The 13526-nt window shown below is 41.1% G+C and overlaps 1 long non-coding RNA gene across 1 annotated transcript; it reads right to left on the reverse strand.

Moving 5' to 3' along the window:
* Positions 1-10045: 10045 nt before the first annotated feature.
* Positions 10046-11290, reverse strand: LOC139554682 (uncharacterized). Its single transcript, XR_011670878.1, has 3 exons — positions 11148-11290; positions 10851-10947; positions 10046-10414 (listed from the first exon to the last, which is right to left on the reverse strand). It is a non-coding gene; the product is annotated as an uncharacterized lncRNA (long non-coding RNA).
* Between the last annotated feature and the right edge of the window lie 2236 nt (positions 11291-13526).

Below are 13526 nucleotides of genomic sequence, written 5' to 3' on the forward strand. Positions count from 1 at the left end.
TAGCTGGTCGTTGCAGTGGTAGGCACCAGAGTCGGAGGGCTCCAGCTCTTCTATAACCAGAGAGTCATCAGGCTGGGGGTCATATTTCTGGTGGTTCCGGTAAGCAACCGACTGGCTTCGTTTGATGACTATGATCCCGTTGACCTCGTGTCTCCACTGTAAGTCAACGGCGCCACTGCAGGCCAGGTACAGACGATGATCCTCAGTTACCGAGACTCTTCTCACTGAGGGCAGACATAGCAGGCGTGAATTGAGTTTAGTCTAACTAGAATAAACTGGACTAACTGATAGTGGGACATATAGAAGTCGTTTTGGCAAGTTTGTCAACCCTTCTGAGCATGTCTGATTTGTGTCAGAGCTAATTTATTCAGAATCAAAATGTGGGGTAATGTGTTGGATCAGGGGGGTTTTCTGAGAGCCTGACTTGTCATAAGCCTGTGCCATCACCTGAGAGTGCAGTCTACTTCCACAGTGGCTGTATGTAGAACAATATCCATGTGTCTACAACTGCATGCAAGGCTGTGTGTCCCTCATATCTTCCTGAGTCAATTTAGGTCCTGCTTCCTGTGTGATCCACTATTCCTCTTTATCTAAAGCGAACATGGTATATCCTTAGAGTGGGAATACAATTCGCCTGCTTCAAGGAAGCTGATGTGTCTGTTTTTCCCAAGACACAAAACCATTCAAACAAACAGGTAATAGGGTGATAATATGTTGGGGAAATTTTACTGTCAAGGTGTTGACAAAATGTATTGAATCTTCCCCAAACAATGAAGAAATAGTTATTTTGGTCACTGATTATAGGCAACTATGATTGTTCACATATATGTCTTCATGAAGTAGCATCTTAAATCAAATTAAATAGAAATTGCTCATAATTATTCTGATACACTATGGTTTTCCCAGTAGCTAGTATTACTACTTCCTGTTCTTACGTTTTGTTAATTTTGTCTTGGATAGGAACAAAGTTTGAGGGCTGCGCGTGTAGTACTCAATGCACTTAAATTGTTCACTGTACCTGTAGCTTTTACACTGGAGGTGAGGAGAATCATTAGGAAACACAAAAGACTAACATTTTCACCAGAACTCTTATTGTTACGTGTTATTACTTTTCTATTATTTCTCTATTTTCTCTCTACATTGCTGGGAAGGGCCCGTAAGAAAGCATTTCACTGTTCGTCTACACCTGTTGCCAACAAAGCATGTGACAAATAAAATTAGATTTGGATTTGATACTTGTTAAAAGTCATTCATCAATTTCATTTAATTTCTTTCAAGGACAGTTGCAGTGCGTGGGTAAAATCACTTGGGAAGCCAAACCAGAAAAAAAGGCATATTACAACATTACATGTTGTGATGACTGCGTTGTTTGCTCTATAACCTGTTAGTTCATATGCCTTACGACCGTTCATTTTTAGGCCAAAGCAGTGGCGACTTTAGCATGTCAATCTTGGTGGGGCAAAACAAAAAAAATTAAAATGATGCATGCCGTCAAAGCCACTACACAACATAACACTAAACAATACATGAATTGCACTATAACGGTGACAAACGGTGCCCACAATGTAGGGCCTACATTAAGCTGTCCCAAAAGTCCAAACACCTTACCACTTCTAAACCTGGCTATCAGCGGAGCCTTGTCTGGCAGCGAAACAGTTATTCAGCCTCATTTACTGCATTTAAAAAAAACATAACTGATATGGCTGACTTGCTTAAACAGACGTGGTTTCTACTGACAATTGAGATGTACAAACTACGGCATTAGGGGACGACGAGCAGATAACAGGAAATCCATAATTTCGATGAAGACATTAATGAGCGTGATAGTTTAATTGACTACGTCCGTCCTATCAGACCTCAGGATAAGACCCAGATGCAGACAGTTTGAAGTAACAAACGTTAATTACAAAAACAGGGGGCAGGCAAAACGACAGGTCAAGGGCAGGCAGAGGTCAGTAATCCAGAGCAGAGTCTGAAAGGTAAAGAACGCCAGGCAGTCTCAGGGTCAGGGAAGGCAGAGATCAGTAATCCAGGGCAGTATCACAAGGTACAGAACGACATCCAGGCTCAGGGTCACGGTAGGAAGAATGGTAAAAACCGGGAAAACAGGGACTAGAGAGAAAACAGGAGTACGGGAAAAGCGCTGGTAGACTTGACGAAACAAGAAGAACTGGCAACAGACAAACAGAGAACACAGGTATAATGGGATAATGGGCAGATGGGCGACACCTGGAGGGGGGTGGAGACAAGCACAAAGACAGGTGGAACAGATCAGGGTGTGACAATAACTAGTTGTTCAGCACTTTTGAAATGTACAGCAGCAGAATTCAGAACATGGGCCGTTCTTACAGTATTCTCCCTGTACACCAAATCATAACAGTAGGATAAATAAAGGGGGCATATAAGCAGACAATGAAAGCTCTTACAATATTTGATGATTACATTTCTCTAAAACAGGCTATAGGCTACATTTGCACCACCAAGTCAGAACAGTAGGCTGAATTATGAGGGGAAAATGGACCAAATTATTTGGGTGAGGCACATGGGCTACTAACAGTTTACTACACAACATACACTTAGTATTACTTTCTTGGCTACAGTATACATATCTCCCTGGCACATTACATAATTTATGCAGCAGCATACAATACATTTTTGGACTCACCTTGTGCTGTGCTCACTTGTCGTGACGGTCTTTCGTGGGCAAATTTTGTCATCAAACTTCAAGTCTGGCATTCTCTGGATTTATGGTGCCTTCAAGACAACTGGGAACTCAGAAAAAACAAGGTTGAGTCATGATGACATCAGTGATCTTCAGGTCGGAGCTCTAGAACGAGGCCAGAGTTCACGACTTGAAATTCAGAGTTGGATGACCGTTCCAACTCAGACTGCTTTTTTTCCGAGTTCCCAGTTGTCTTGAACTCACTGAAGTCTGAGATTTCCAGTTGTTTTGAGTGCCTCAGAAGTCATGCTGGATTGACAGCATGGCCAATGTTGGATGTTTATCCTTTTAAGCGTGGAAAAGAGACCCTTACACCCAGACTTGGACCACACACCCAGTCCACCAAACAGCAGGCTAGTGATTGCTTTGCAATGCTTGCAGTTAGCCACTGATTCCTTCTAAACCAATCATTGTTGAATTTGCGATTTACAACTTGTTGTATAAGGTTTGTCCAATTAGCACCTATACATTTTATCTATAATTTCTCTTCATATGACAAGAATTGAAAAGGATTTGCCAGTAGATTGTCGACTTGATTCATGATGATGACTGCTAGCTAAGATTTTTAAAGTATGATGTTGACGTGATCAGTCCAATTAAAGCTACTGTAGATTTAACTTGGATGGTGATACTGACGGCGTGACTGATTGATAGAAAGACAGACAGACAGGTACTGATACTAGATAGATAGCAGTTTAATCAACGGGTTTAATCAATCAATGGGTTTAATCAACTATTTCACTTTTCAGTAGACTGTACTACTGTATTGGCCGCTATGATGGACAATGGACTTTGATAAAGGCATCCGTCTGACTTTAGCAGGTATGTGGTTGGTCATCATTATTGTCACAAGCCGGCTCATAGCCTGTGACAAAAATGAGGGGACACAAACAGGTATAGGCCAATTAAAAATGTTCTTTATTCTAAACAAAACTATTAACTTTAAACAAAGAAAAAGGAATGAGGTGTGGAAGTATCATAATGTAAGGTGTATGTAAAGTGCATGGATGCGTGAATCTGTGTGTGTGAATATGACTGATTGGGAACTATGCGAAACTACAAAGGAACAAACTAAACAGGATCATACCTGGAGGAGCAGAGAGAGAGAGAGAAATTAGTGAAGCAGCAGTTTAAATACCCTGAGCCCAGGTGACTCCAATCACTAACGACCCACCTCTGCCTGCAGGAGGAACCGCCCCCTGCACTGCAGAGGAGGGGTCGTGACATTATATAGTCAAATATGTATTTGGCCCAGTCGAAGAAATGCACTAGCTTGTCTAGTGTACTCAATAGATACCTTTATAGTGGGGTTTCAGAAGCTTGAGTTACAAATTCAGACAGAGGTCAGGTCACTGGGTACACAGAGTATTCAGATATATAAAAATGGTATGTATGTACTGTATACTGACCAAAAATATAAACGCAACATGTAAAGTGTTGTCAGATGTTTCATGAGCTGAAATAAAAGATCCCAGAAATGTTCCATATACACAAAAAGCTTATTTCTCTCCATTTGTGTGCAGAAATTTGTTTACATCCCTTTACCAAGAGAATCCATCCACCTGACAGGTGTAGCATATCAAGTACCTTGTGCTGGGGACAATAAAAGGCCACTATAAAATGTGCAGTTTTGTCACGTAACACAATGCAACAGATGGCTCAAGTTTTGACAGAGCGTGCAATTAGCATGCTGACTTCAGGAATGTCCACCAGAGCTGTTGCCAGATAATTTTATGTTAATTTCTCTACCATAAACCGCCTCCAATGTCGTTTTAGAGAATTTGGCAGTACGTCCAACTGGCCTCACAACCGCAGACCATGCGTAACCACGCCAGCCCAGGACCACCCCATCCGGCATCTTCATCTGCGGGATCGTCTGAGACCAGCCCTTAGGACATCTGATGAAACTGAGGAGTATTTCTGTCTGTAATAAAGCCCTTTTGTGGAGAAAAACGAATTCCGATTGGCTGGTTCTGGCTCCCCGGTGGGTAAGCCTTGCTCCCAAGTGGGTGGGCCTATGCCCTCCCAGGACCATTCATGGCTGCTCCACTGCCCAGTCATGTGAAATCCATAGATCAGGGCTTAATGAATTTATTTAATTTGACTGATTTCCTTACATGAACTGTAACTCAGTAAAATATTTTAAATTGTTGCATGATGCATTTATATTTATGTTCAGTATATATACAGATGTCTGAATATGTGATTCCATATTACAATAACTTTTCAGGAACATTTTGGGGGTGTTATTCATGATACTGAAAGGACCCTGTGCAGGTTACCAGTATAGAATTGGAATTGGCCTAATGGTCAAAAATAAAAAGTCGATGCTGTTAAAAAGATTTTGAGGAAACAAAGACCAAATGAGACAACACGGAGCGCCCAAAAAATCGAATTGACCTTGTGTATAACATATCAGACAAAGCCTAGTCTGCTTTCTCTATTCACCAGATGAGTTGGTTTGTTTGTTTTCCTGTTTACCAGTGGTTGACCATCAGTGTACATACATAGGCATCATTTCTGTTTGAGGTTTCTGTTTCTGCTCAGCTCTCCTCCCACAGCAACCCAAGCCCTGGGCTGGTGTGTGGTAACCGCTGTGTGGTTTGTGTTTCAGACGCAGAGGTGGCGGAAATGGAGGTGGTGTCGTGTTGTACTCTCCTGGCCTGTGTTGCCCCAGTCTCAGTCTTGTTTGGCACCCTCTGTCTCTTTGGACTCTGTTTCCGGTCAGGTGAGCTTGCCGCAATTCCTTGGCTTGCCGCTCTATATTTATAGAGGAAAGTTTGCACTTATTTTTCATCAGCGCATCAACGTCTATGCAATATATACAGTCACATCCATAATTATTGGCACCCTTGATAAAGATGAGTAAAAAACACTATAAAATAAATAATACTGAGCTATAATGCATGAAAACAAAGGGGGAAATTATATTATTTTATAATAATACAATAGCTCAGAGGAAGAGATTACAAAAATACATACATTCTTGAAAATATAAGGGTCAAATTTATTGGCAACCCTGTTTTCAGTACTCCATCATCCTACCCTTGCAAGGATAACGCCACTGAGCCTTTTTCTAAAATATTTCATGAGATAATATGTGTGATTAATGGGGGCTGAGCTAGAGCGATGTTTGTGAGACAATGGTGCATCCCGAAGGGGTCCGGGGCCGGGTCTCTTTACAAAAACGTCTGTAGAGTCCGAATGGTTAGAGCTACAAACTATTAAAAGCCATCTGTTACCTGCTATGATTTCCTTTATGACGCTCACAAGATACAAAAGAGTCATTAGAAGGTAAGGGGTTCTTCTACATGGAAGATCATAGGAAATCCAAGGCCATAGTTTCTATAATACTGTAATAAGCTCACGGTTTCCGCCACAAACTCCAAACAGTTGTCACTGACTAGTTAAATATTTATTTCCCACTGAGCCAAAAATGTCTGTACTTTATATTTATCAGGTGTTTGCTTTTGCTGACCAATTTTTTTCTCAATATATCTCATGAATGTTTATTTCAAATTGTTTTGGTAAAATACTACATTGTGAGGCTAAATATAAGGGCTGGACTTGCAGATAAATGAAAGTCAGATAAATTAAAATATGATGCACCTGAGCTCAATTTCGAGTCTCATAGCAAACGGTCTGAATACTTATGTAAATAAGATATTTGCATTTTTTCTTTTGAGTAAATGTGTAAACATTAAAAAAAAATCTGTTTTCACTTTGTCATAATGGGGTATCGTGTGTAGATTGATGAGGGAAAAATTTTACTTAATCCATTTTAGAATAAGGCTGTAACGTAACAAAATGTGGAACAATTCAAAGGGTTTGAATACTTTCCAAATGAACTGTATACTGAGTGTACAAAACATATAGAGTGTGTGAACATGTGGGCTGAGCAGACATTTAACAGAAAACACACAAACATAAATCAAAGTACTTATTTTACTTGGAGGCGCTACATTTCAATGGTGGCGCGCACAGCAACATGGAGCCAGGGAGACTAAATCCCCTATTAAGTCACAACAGTGACTTTGTTCTCAAAAAGTTGGATTTATTCTCAAAATTACATTTAGAGTTTATTCTCGAAATATTGCAACTTTATTCTAGAAATTTCTACTTTATTCTATAATTATTTCAAGTTTTAAAAGTACTATCCGTGCCCAAAAAATCGAAATACCACCACCCATCACCGTCTATTTTTCTTCACTTGGCCCTAATACTCTTCTGTACTGTCTTTGAGCAAAAGAAGATAATTTCCCCTTTTTTTGGAGCATTCAATATAATTCAGTATTTATTTATTTGTATTATTTATTTTATATGGTCTTTTTTGTTCATCTTTATCAAGGATTTTAATATTATATACTGGACTGTATATACAGTATATACACTCACCGGACAGTTTATTAGGTACACCCATCGAGTACCAGATCAGACTTCCCTTTGCCTCCAGAACAGCCTGAATTATTCAGGGTAATCTAAAAGTTGTTGGAAACATTCCACAGGGTTGTTGGTCCATCCTGATGCGATGCATCACGCATTTGCTGCAGTTTGGACGGCGGTACATTCAGGCTGCGAACAGCCCATACCATCTCATCCCAAATATGTTTCTTCTTGTTTTTAGCTGATAGGAGTGGAACCTGGTGTGGTCGTCTGCTGTAATAGCCCATCTGTGACAAGGATCGATGAGCTGTGAATTTCGAGATGCCGTTCTGCACACCACTGTTGTACTGAGCTGTTGTGTGCCTTTTGTGACCCACCTGTTAGCTTACATGATTCTTGCCATTCTCCTACAACCTCTCTCATCAAAGAGCTGTTTTCGCTTACAGGACTGTCGCTGACTGGATGTTTTTGTTTGTAGCACCATTCTCGGTAAACCCTAGATACTGTAATGCGTGAAAAGCCCAGGAGGTGGTGTACCTAATAAACTGTCCAGTGATACATACACTGAGTGTACAAAACATTATGAATACCTGCTGTTTCCATGACATAGACTGACCTGGTTAATCCAGCTGAAAGCTACCCCTTATTGATGTCACTTGTTAAATCCACTTCAATCAGTGTTGATGAAGGGGAGGAGACAGGTTAAATAAGGATGTTTAAGCAGTAGAAAGAGGAGGAAGGGAAGCGCTACTAAGGTACACTATAGTACATTTTGGTAGATAGAAGGTGCTCTTTGGTAAAAGGGGTAAATTGGTCATCAAAAAGAAAGGAGGACCAAGGCACTCTTCATATAATTAATTAAAATGTCTTTATTAGTATGGCATGTTCAATAGAAACATTTTTTTTTTTTTAATGACGCGTTTCGGCTGCATGGCCTTTGTCAGGGAGTACAAAAAAAGAGAATACAATGTCCTCTTTTGAAAGGCTTTTCCAATTAGAAGAGGGAGTGGTTACCAAATTGGACACACTTAGTAAGCAATAATATACACATTAAAAGGTGAAATACTGTAGCTATGTGATCATAAATATGACTGGGAGAAGTGTCTAGAATAAGAAAGCAATATATTCCATGGTACACTAGAACACAGCAAAACATGAACAACAGTCTAAACATAGCTGAGGGCAATTGAGCAAAATGTCCACTAGATGACAGCAAATGGACCTATCACAACCCTACAGGAAGGGTGAGAAATCCATATCTTCATTTATACCAGGGTATTTAGTGGCCTGTAGTTTGTAAATCCAAAAACGTTCCCTTTGGTTTAACTGTTTAAGACGGTCCCATTTTCTAATCGAGGATGGGATATGATCAATACCGGGATATGATCAATACCCATAGCTTGTAGGGAGGCAGGGTTGCCATGGTGTAGGGACTTGTAGTGCCTTGCCATGGGGTAGTCTTCATTGCCTACCCGTATGGCGTACTTGTGTTCCGCCAAGCGATCTTGAAGGCGTCTCTTTGTCCGTCCAATGTAGAACACCTTGCACTGTGGACATTACAATCTATAGATGACATGAGTGGTTTTGCAGTTAATGAAATGCTTGACGTAATACTCCATTTTGGAAGCTGTGTCAACAAAATACTTCTTCTGTACAATATTTCTGCAATGGTTTGGGTTTTCACACTCAACAGTTTCCTGTGTATATTGTTGGATTCTGAACATTCTGAACATTACTATACTAGAGACATGAGGGGTGCATAATGAAGCTTGGGAGGGGCTGAGTGCAAGGAACACGATCGCATGTGGCAGTACTGATCCGTTTTGTCACCAAAGCCCCATATACTACCCACTACTGCGACCTGTATGCTCTCGTTGGCTGGCCCTCGCTTCATATTCGTCGCCAAACCCACTGGTTCCAGGTCATCTATAAGTCTTTGCTAGGTAAAGCCCCGCCTTATCTCAGCTCACTGGTCACCATAGCAGCACCCATCCGTAGCATGCGCTCCAGCAGGTATATTTCACTGGTCATCCCCAAAGCCAACTCCTCATTTGGCCGCCTTTCCTTCCAGTTCTCTGCTGCCAATGATGGGAACGAATTGCAAAAGTCACTGAAGCTGGAGTCTTATATCTCCCTCACTAACTTTTAGCATCAGCTGTCAGAGCAGGTTACCGATCATTGCATCTTTGGGGCGGCAGGTAGCCTAGTGGTTAGAGCCCTAGACTAGTAACTGAGAGGTTGCAAGATTGAATCCCTGAGCTGACAAAGTACAAATCTGTCGTTCTGCCCCTGAACAAGGCATTTAACCCACTGTTCCAAGGCTGTCATTGAAAATAAGATTTTGTTCTTAACTGACTTGCCAAGTTAAATAAAGATAAAATTAACATAGCCCACCCAACTACCTCATTCCATATTGTTCTTTATTTTTTGCTCCTTTGCACCCCAGTATCTCTACTTGCACATTCATCTTCTGCACATCCATCACTCCAGTGTTTAATTGCTAAATTGTAATTATTTCGCCACTATGGCCTGTTTATTGCCTTAACTCCCTAATATTACTAAATTTTCACGCACTGTATATAAACTTTTCTATTGTGTCATTGACTGTACGCTTGTTTATTCCATGTTTAACTCTGTGTTGTTGTTTGTGTTGCACTACTTTGCTTTATCTTGGCCAGGTCGCAGTTGCAAATGAGAACTTGTTCTCAACTAGCTTACCTGGTTAAATATTGGTGAAATAAAAATATAAAAGCCTAATTTACTGTATTTAAAAAACATAGCTGATATGGCTGACTTGCTTAAACAAATGAGGTTTCTACTGACAATTGCGACGTACAAACTATGGCATAAGGGGACAACGAGCAGATAAGGAAATCCGTAATTCCGATGAGGACATTAATGAGCGTGATAGGACGGACGTGGCCAATATAACTATCAGACCTCAGGATAAGACCCAGATGCAGACAGTTCGAAGTAACAAAAGTTTATTACAAAAACAGGGGGCAGGCAAAACGACAGGTCAAAGGCAGGCAGAGGTCAGTAATCCAGAGCAGTCTAAAAGGTACAGAACGCCAGGCAGGCTCAGGATCAGGGAAGGCAGAGGTCAGTAATCCAGGGCAGTATCACAAGGTACAGAATGACAGGCAGGCTCAGGGTCAGGGTGGGAAGAATGGTCAAAACCGGGAAAACTAGAAAACAGAAGTACGGGAAAACAGGAGTACGGGAAAAGCGCTGGTAGGCTTGACGAGACAAGAAGAACTGGCAACAGACAAACAGAGAACACAGGTATAATGGGATAATGGGCGACACCTGGAGGGGGGTGGAGACAAGCACAAAGACAGGTGGAACAGATCAGGGTGTGACAATAACTAGTTGTTCAGCACTTTGAAATGTACAGCTACAGAATTCAGAACATGGGCCATTCTAACAAGCATTCTCCCTGTACACCAAATCAGAACCGTAGGATAAATATAGGTGGCATATAAGCAGACAATGAAAGCTCTTACGATATTTGATGATTCAACTTTTCTAAAACAGCCTATAGGCTACATATTAACCACCAAGTCAGAACAGTAGGCTGAATTATGAGGGGAAAATGGACCAAATTATTTGGGTGAGGCACATGGGCTACTAACAGTTTACTATACAACATACACTTAGTATTACTTTCTTGGCTACAGTATACATATCTCCCTGGCACATTACATAATTTATGCAGCAGCATACAATACCTTTTTGGACTCACCTTGTTGTAATGTGCTCACTTGGCGTGATGGTCTTTCGTGGGAAATTTTGTCATCAAACTTCAAGTCTGGCATTCTTGTAACGGGTGTTCTCTTCGTCTGAAGAGGAGGAGCAGGGATTTGACCAAAACGCAGCGTTGTGAAATGACATGATATTTATTCAAACAAGACGAAAAACGAACTATACTTGATAATAAACTAAATAACAAAACGATGTAGACAGACCTGGACGTAAGAAGTTACAATACAACGAAGAACGCACGAACAGGAAAAATGACTACACAAACGAACAAACAAACCGAAACAGTCCCGTGTGGCGCAACAGACACAGGAGACAACCACCCACAACAAACAATGTGAAACCACCTACCTTAATATGGTTCTCAATCAGAGGAGATGAAAACCACCTGCCTCTAATTGAGAACCATATCAGGTCACCCATTTACCAACATAGAAACACATAACATAGAATGCCCACCCACACTCACGCCCTGACCGACTAACACATACACAAACAACAGAAAACAGGTCAGGAACGTGACAATTCTATGGATTTATGGTGTTTTCAAGACAACTGGGAACTCAGAAAAAAACAAGGTCAAATCATGATGACGTCACTGATCTTCAGGTCGGAGCTCTAAATGCCAATGCCAAGTTGGAAGACCGTTTCAACTCTGAGAGTGTTTTTTTCCTGAGTTCCCAGTTGTCTTGAACTCACTGAAGTCTGAGATTTCCCATTTCCGAGTTTCCAGTTGTTTTGAGTGCCTCAGAAGTCATGCTGGATTGACAGCATGGCCAATGTTGGATGTATATCATTTTAATCTTGGAAAAGAGACTCTTACACCCAGACTTGGACCACACACCCAGTCCACCAAACAGCAGGCTAGTGATTGCTTTGCAATGCTTGCAGTTAGCCACTGATTCCTTCTAAACCAATCATTGTTGAATTTGCGATTTCCAACTTGAATTGAAAAGGATTTGCCAGTAGATTGTCGACTTGATTCATGATGATGACTGCTAGGTAAGATTTTGAAAGTATGATGTTGACATGATCAGTCCAATCAAAGCTACTGTAGATTTAACTTGATTTGACGTCATTCTATCTGTGGCCAATGACCTTGAGCCTTCTTGGATGGGGACTTCTAATATAACTCTGTGGCAGTATCCAAGGGGCTTGAATTTTCGGGCTATACCCGTAGATTTTGCGATGACGTAGTGTCCCCATGAGCGAAAGAACACTGAGCCAATCATGGTGCAACTAGAGAACATTACCAACCCCTAAGCTCCGTATTTTCAGTTAGCTGCCCCACCACCACAGAAAGCACTGAGCTAGGCTGAAACACCTGCATTTTGGTGCTGCCTTACTCAAGAAAGCAAAAAAGAGACCAAGTTTGTGTCTCTCACCGGTCTCAGTCTATGCCATACATATTCATTGTAACAGACAGCGACTTGGTTGACTCCTCATCGAACTTGCAAGTTGTGAGCCTGAGCAGCAGGTCGCAACAACTGAACTACCAGAAACGAAACCTAAGGAAATAAAAAGGCAGAATAATTTCATTTTAAGTATGGGGAACTTCGCAGGAAACATAACCTGTCATAACAAGTTACGGTGTCCAAAACCGCAGCTCAGCCTCAGTGCAACAAATGTCAAATGTGGTGGTCTTTCTCGGGTACATAAGCATTTCCCCATTCAATCCATTACCATATACTGTACCATAGGCTTTCTCTTTAGTACTTCATTAGGGTTGTCTAGTGGTGAATAGACTGTCATCTTCACAGGTGAAATATCCTGCTATTATGGGAAAATTAGTCTACCTGCTCATTTTCTTTTGTAAGTATATTGTTGGATGGATAGATGGATGGATGGTGATACTGACAGACTGACTGATTGATTGATAGAAAGACAGACAGATACTTGATATATAAATAGACAGATAGCAGAGAAGGCTGGTGGAAGGAGCTGTAAGAGGACAGGCTCTTTGTAAGGGCTGGAAGGTAATTAATGGGACGGAGTTCATGTGGTTTCCATATGTTTGATGAGTTTGATACCATTTCATTTATTCCATTCCAGCCATTACGATGAGCCCATCCTCCTATAGCTCCTTCCACCTACCGACACTGATATATAGTTTGAAAATGGATTTAATAAACTATTTAACGTTCTTTTCTAGATGTTTCTGGACTACACTTTCTGTCGGCATCAGCTGTGGTCCATTTTGTTCAGGCTGGACAAAATGCTTCCCTGTCATGCATCCTCACAAACAGTAAAGAAATAATCTGGTTCAAAATGCGCTCAGAGGAACTTGTTACCCTTATAACTGTTACCAGGCTATCACGTTTTCTAAATACTGCAGCAGTTAATGAGGAATACACGGGTCACTTTGACACAAAGGAAAACAACAGTTTGGAGATCATTGTGGTGACAGAAGCAGATTTGGGACTCTACTACTGTGCTGGTCGTTACGATGGGACAATACGCTTTGGAAAAGGCATCCGCCTGACTTTTACAGGTATGTTGTTGGTCATCATTATATAGCCAAATATGTATTTGGGCCAGGCTAAGAAATGCACTAGCTTGTCTTTAGTGCACTGAATAGATACCTTTATAATGGGATCTCAGAAGCTTTAATTACAAATTCAGACAGAGGTCAGGTCACTGGGTACACAGGGTATTCAGA

Source organism: Salvelinus alpinus, chromosome 26 (genome assembly GCF_045679555.1).
Source record: "Salvelinus alpinus chromosome 26, SLU_Salpinus.1, whole genome shotgun sequence".
NCBI lineage: Eukaryota > Metazoa > Chordata > Actinopteri > Salmoniformes > Salmonidae > Salvelinus > Salvelinus alpinus.